Here is a 6,432-nt window from a genome sequence, read left to right on the forward strand (position 1 = left end):
CGTGTCCCTCCTAGCACAGTGGCAAAGGGTTTCTGAGACTGTTGTGAGTTTTAACCAATAACAGGAGAAGATGGATCTTGAAAATAATCCTTCGAAGAGCTTTATGCGGGCCAGGAATTGCTCCCTAAATTACGGTAACACAAAAGTGAAGATTTTCAAAGCGTCAGATGGAATGAAATGAAAAGCTGTCAGATTCTGTATTTTTTACCGATCTTCAATAATGTAAAGATTAATTTTAAAATATTTAAGTTAAAACTACTTGAATAGTATTTTGCTGAAGAGCAAGATATGCATTAATCACCAAGTGTATACTGTCCAAAACGAAGCATTAGCGTGACAGCCTGGGGTGGCTAGGAACCCGGAGCGTGGTGACGGCCTCCCCAGGCTGCTGCCAGCCTCTGTCACCGGGGCTCGTGGCCTCTGGTCCAGGCCCAAGTCACAGAGGCTCGCCGTGCCCACGGCCGGTGCGCCCTGCGGCAGGTCTGATGCAAGAGTCACTACGGCCGTGTCATTAAGATCACGTAACAAAACATAGGTGTGTGTCCAGCCTAGAAACATGGCTTCCGGTGGCTCCGCTTTCTGTGGACGTGTCAACGCCGCAGGCTGCGCGCGGCAGCGCTCCCACAGGAGGCCGTACCGAGCGCTGCTTTCTCGATGGCAGGCTGTCGTCACCGTCTGGGCTTTGACGTCACATGTGTCATTAAAACACTTTTAAAAGCGAATACTCGTTCTGAAGCCTTGATTCTATAGCTTCGGAAACCAGAAGCTGAGGGGTTGGATAGAAAGTGCTCCGTGGAGACGAGAGCAGAGTCGCTGGCGACGGAGTGCGAGGCTTTACGGTTGTGACCCTTTTCCGAGAGATCGTGGTGCATCTGGTCATCTGCATGGGGACCCTGTGCGCCTGTGGCCGTGGCCCGGCTCGCTGTCCATGAGGGAGGGCAAGCTGAAAATGTCGAAGTGCACAGTCCTGGGGCACATTTAAAATGACAGTATTTCAGGCAGTTTAACAACTTACGGATGAATCTGTGTCCCCTGCCACCGATAACTGCTAACGAGGTTTACACTTTTGAGTCTGCTGGCAAGGCCGGTGGGTTTTCAGCAGGCGCCCGGCCCCGGTGCCGGAGGAAGAGGCCGGAACATAGCACGTTTGTGGGGCCGTTGTCGCTTGGCTTACGGTTTTTATTTTTACTTATTTTTTTAAAGGGGTGCCTGGGTGGCTTAGTTGGTTAAGCGTCCGACTTCAGCTCAGGTCATGATCTCACGGTTCATGAGTTCGGGCCCCACGTTGGGCTCTGTGCCGACAGCTTAGAGCCTGGAGCCTGCTTTGGATTCTGTGTCTCCCTCTCTCTCTGACCCTCCCCTGCTCATGCTGTCTCTCTCCCTCAGAAATAAAGCACTAAAAACAATTAGAGCCCGACACGGGGCCTGAACCCACAAACCATGAGATCATGACCTGAACCAAAGTCAGACGCTTAAATGACTGAGCCACCCAGGCGCCCCTGGCTTACGGTTTTTAAACTGAGGTCTCTGCAAATGCTAACACGTAAAGTGACTGTGTCAACGTCGTCTCCCTTGATCATTTCGGATGCCAGAGGTTTGTCTCTAATACAGATTTTTTCACTAGAAAATGCATCTTAAAAAACAGGCACCTGCTACCAAAGCGTTTGGCCTGCGTGGAAAGTGGTGGCTTCTCGGCCACATGTTGTCACTATGGCTTTGCCAAGGGGCCCGGGAGCTTTTTTTTGTTACTTCGAGCCTCCATGCAGCAAGGACAGTAGAGTACTTGATATGTTGAGTTTGCGACCCTCGGGAGGTGAGGCCCCGCCCCCTCGGAGGTGAGGCTCCTTGACTTGGTGCACAGTTGTCAGGAGTCACTGGGGGTTTGGCCACGGCAGACACACACCGTTCTGGAATGTGACTTGTGTGCGATACAACCTAACGTCACAGGGCCCCTGGCGCTGACTAGATTTCATAGGCTGTCTGGGGCAGGGGTGCGGGGGTGGGGTGCTGGCACTTGGCTGTCCCCGAGTGGCCAGGGCCAGGGCGTCACTGGCACCAGCCTGGGTGTGGCCTGTGCTCAGGAGGAGGCAGCGGAGAAGCGGGCCAGGTCCCCCTGGGACACCACGGCACTTTGCCACGCCAGGCTGCCACTTCCCTGCATGGGTGGAAGGGAAGTGCGGGGGCCCAGACGGCTCTTCACAGGCGGAGTGCTCCCGGAGGGTGGCGGCCGCGGGCGAGTGCTGGTGCTGAGAGCCGGTGTGGCCGCAGGCAGGGGCCCCTAAGGAGTGGCTCCTGGGCTTTCTTGGCCACCGTGTCCCCTTTGGAGCCCAGGAGGCTCCCCAAACCCAGCCAGCCCACTGGGCAGCCCTGGCCACAGGCTTCCTCTTGGGACACTGGCTCTTAGGGAGAGAGTGCTCCCCGGCAGAGATGGTGACTCACTGGCTTCCTCAGCCCTGCGTACACACGAGCACGGGGCACGGACGCGCTGATAAAGTCCGCGTTCCGAAGCACCAGTAGCCCTTCTGGCCACCCTCGCGTCCCGAGGGGCGGGCCAGGCCAGGTGGCAAGGAGAGTTCAGTCAGCACAGAGCTCCTGGGGTCCTGGTTTCTCTCATCTCAGCACCCGGACTCTTAGACCCCTTCCACGGGCCTTTCTCAGGTCTACGGCGCAGAGATTGCTCCCAGATCAGAGCGTGTAGCCAGACACCAGGCACACGGGTGGTGGTCCCTCCATCCATGTTGCTTTGGGCCTTACTGTCTTCTGCATTCACGGCGGGAGGGTGAATGCAGAAGACCGTAAATGCAAAAAACGCAAAGTAAAAACCGCGTTTTTTGTGTGTCCTGCTGCGAGTTTACTGGACGCTCAGCCCTTCCCTGGCCATGCAGCTCCATCGCCCCTCTGAGAACCAAACGGTCCCGTGTCAGACGGTCGGTGAAGGCCATGTGGTGTCTGCAGTGGCGACGACACAGACACGGTCCTTCCTTCCTTGCTGTGCACGTGCTTGGCTGGTCTGCAACAGTGTTTATCCTGCCAGAGTAGCTCGAAAATGTCAGGCAAGAATACGTGCTAGTGAAATGGATTTATTTTTATAATATGTAATAACTGTCAGTACCCAGCCATATAAACAGAATCAACCACTCGCAGAGGTTTTTCGGAAGACTGAACAGATCAGTGAAGATAAATGTTAAGCCCCAGCTCCAAATACAGATTTCCCTGGAGATGGGTGCTGGCTGACATTTGTTTTGCGCTGAGCAATTTTTCACTGTCTCAGGCTTCTCTGGAAAGGACTGCGGGTCGGCTACAGACGAGCCCCTGCGCACGGGGGTCAGATTGGACTGTGCGTTCTGTAGGATTGGCCCAGCACACGGATTGTTTCAGAAAACTGCTTGTCATTGGGGGGGGGTTCGGGGACACTTGTGACGCCACTGGGTGAGTACAACGGGTGGGTGGAGGGGTCTGTGTTCTCTGAGCAGTGGGGAGCTCTGACTGACGAGCTCTCTTCCCTCCTGGGGATCAGGAGACAGCAACACTGACAGCAGCGAAGTGCCCAGAACGCGGGGTTGGTTTGACCGGAAGGTCCTGGCCTGGCCGCTGGCCTCGGTGCCCAGCAGCTACATGCTCTGCAGGAGGAGGAGGAGCTGAGTGGAGACGGTCGTCTGAAGAGCCATGGTGGCTCTGGTCAGAGGGACAGACAGCCCACGAGATGGCAGTACCTTCGGGATGCCAGGTGCACGGACGAGGGGCTCCCCCAGGCGCTGCCGTGCTGGGTGAGGGGCCATGGAGCACTCGGTGCTGCTGGAGCCAGGCCCTAAAACAGCAAACAAATAGCAAAACTAGACGTTTCTCCAAAGACGCACAAGTGGCCAGTAAGCCCGTGGGAACACGCTCAATGTCGCTCGTCTTGTGGGAAATGCAAATCACAGCTACACTGAGGTACCCGTTGCGATAGCAGCTGTCGAAAACAAGCAAAACCCGAGTGTTGGCGGGGACGTGGAGAAATCGGAACCCTCGTGCACTGTCGGTGGGAACGGGAGCGGGGCAGCTGCTGTGGAAGACGGTTAGGATGGCTCCTCAAAAAAATTAAAAATAGAATTACCGGACGGTCCAGTAACTCCTCTGCGGTTATAGCCCCCAGACTGGAAGCAAGGTCTGGGAGCGAGATCTGTACGTTCACGTTGACAGCAGCGCGGCGCACCGTCGCTCAAGCTGCGAGCGGCCCCCGGTGGTCGGACGGCGCAGCAAGACGACGTCTGCAGGGGCGAAGGGCTGTTTTCCACCTTAAAAAGGAGGGAGCTTGGCGCCTGCTGCCACACGGGTGAACCTTGAGGCTGTTGTGCTCACTGCAACCAGCCAATGACAGGAAGATGAATACTGTCTGATTCCACTGATCGCGTTAGGCACCCGGAGTCGTCAAAATGCTGGAGGCAGTGGGGTGGTGGCTGCTGGGGGACACAGGGGACGGGCAGTTGGTGTTTCGGGAGGCGACAGGCTCTGGAGGTGGACGGTGGCGAGATGTAACAACCCCACGGATGTACTTACCACCACTGAACAGCACACTCAGAAACGGCTAAGGGTAGATTTTGTGTCCCGTGTATGTTATCACAATAAAACATGACTGGAGAAAAGTTACCCGAGGCTGCCGGGAGTTAGGGAAGAGGGAAGGGTGGCCAGGAGGGCGCGGGGCGTTTCTGGGCACTGAGATGGTACCTGCCGGCCGCGTGCACTGAGATGGGCTCTTGGCGACGCCGCGTGTCCGTGGGGCCACAGGCTGTCACAGGGCGCCCTCCGCAGGGTGTTCATGGTGAGGAGGCTGTGTGTGTGTGGAGAGTGATGAGCTCCATTCCGCTGTGAATCTGATTGCTCTGAAAAAGAACGCATCATTAAAAGGAAAGAAATAACCCACTTGCCAAACCACGTTCTCCGGCGACACTGAAGTATCACCGCACTGTCCTGCGCTCCGGTGGTTCTGATCCGTGTGTTTGGACTGGACTCTCAGAAGTAACGGTGTGGCCCTCTTCCCGGGCGCCTTGCCAGCCAGACCCTCTCTGGTGACGCGTCTGGGCACGTCCTGCCCCCTCTCTAGCTGCTGCGCCCCAGGCCCCGCGCCCTGCCTGCTGCCCGGCGCAGGAGGGGCCCCAGGGGCTAGCAGGGTGCCCCCCCAGGGCCGTCTCCCACAGCCCCCCCGCCCCGGGGTCTGGGCCACACCTGTTTCTGATTCACGAATCACGGGGCGGGCCCCAGACTCGACCCCCTACTTGAGGAGACGCTCGGGTCAGTGCCCTTCGAGGCCACGTGCTTGCAGGGTCTGGAAAGTCGTCTCCCTGCAGCTCCTCGGGCGGCTCTGTAACCGTTCCTGACTGCACGAGGGCCGCCTGCCCGCCAGCCCGTCTTTGGGGGCGGCCGACCGGACCTTCCATCGTGCCTTTTCTGGCTTCCCCAGAGCTCTGCGAGGGCGGTCACGGTCACAGGCTCGCGGCCACGCCCCTCTCCCCCGTGGTCTCAGGAATCACCAAGGGCCCGGTGGAGCTGGTGTGGGGGTCTTATTTGTTGGGATTCACCCTACTCAAAATGAAATGAAGGAAAGTAAAGATATTTAACTAATAAAAAAATAACGAACTCATCACTTATTAAATGACAATTTTTAATGAAAAACAGCTATATTTTCCAAAAACGAAACAAAATCAGTGTCTTCAGATCTCAAGACAACGGACACAGAAGTGGTTGTACTTCAGACAGTCACACAGAGGTCGTACAGGAGTTAATGCACCAGCCCTACGTGTACCAGTGTGAGTAAACCTTTGAAACAAAACTACTTTCCACTTTTATACTTTTTACGAAGAGCTTTCAAACAAAGTCTGTGTATACACTTCTAGTTGGTAAACCATCAGGCAGCTTGGTGCACTGTGGCCTTGCTTTGGGGGGGGGGAGGAGGGTGGCCAGCAGGGGGCCCGGAGGGCGCAGGGCTCGGGTGCGTCCCCTGCCAGCGCCTAGAGCTGTCCAAGCAAGTGCAGGATGGAAATGGCGCCCCAAAGACCAGCAGGAGGGCGTCTGGTCACTCTTGTGAGTACGGAGCCCAGCGTGATGGCCGACGGGCTCCTTGCCCTCCACTCTGAGCACACACATCTGCCTCTGGGGACTGTCCTCGCTGGAAGGGGGGCCCTGGGGGAGAATGGAGGGCACCCATGTCAGCCCCGTTACCGGGGGAACGGGGCTGGGGTACCGGCGGGGCTTCTGTCGCCCCCGAGGACCACCGCTGATGTCGTGGGCGCTGCGCCCAGGCCCCGGAGTCCCGGACTGTGGCTCGGTCACATTCCTCCTGCGGTCGCGGAGCCGGCCCTCCCCAGCCCCGGGTCCTAAGACGCCCATCCCCTGATCGGGGACTGTTTCTCCACGTCCTGGGATCCGGCGTGCAGCGCCGACCGTGAACCAGAG

Source organism: Crocuta crocuta, unplaced genomic scaffold (assembly GCF_008692635.1).
Source record: "Crocuta crocuta isolate KB4526 unplaced genomic scaffold, BGI_CrCroc_1.0 scaffold613, whole genome shotgun sequence".
NCBI classification, from domain to species: domain Eukaryota; kingdom Metazoa; phylum Chordata; class Mammalia; order Carnivora; family Hyaenidae; genus Crocuta; species Crocuta crocuta.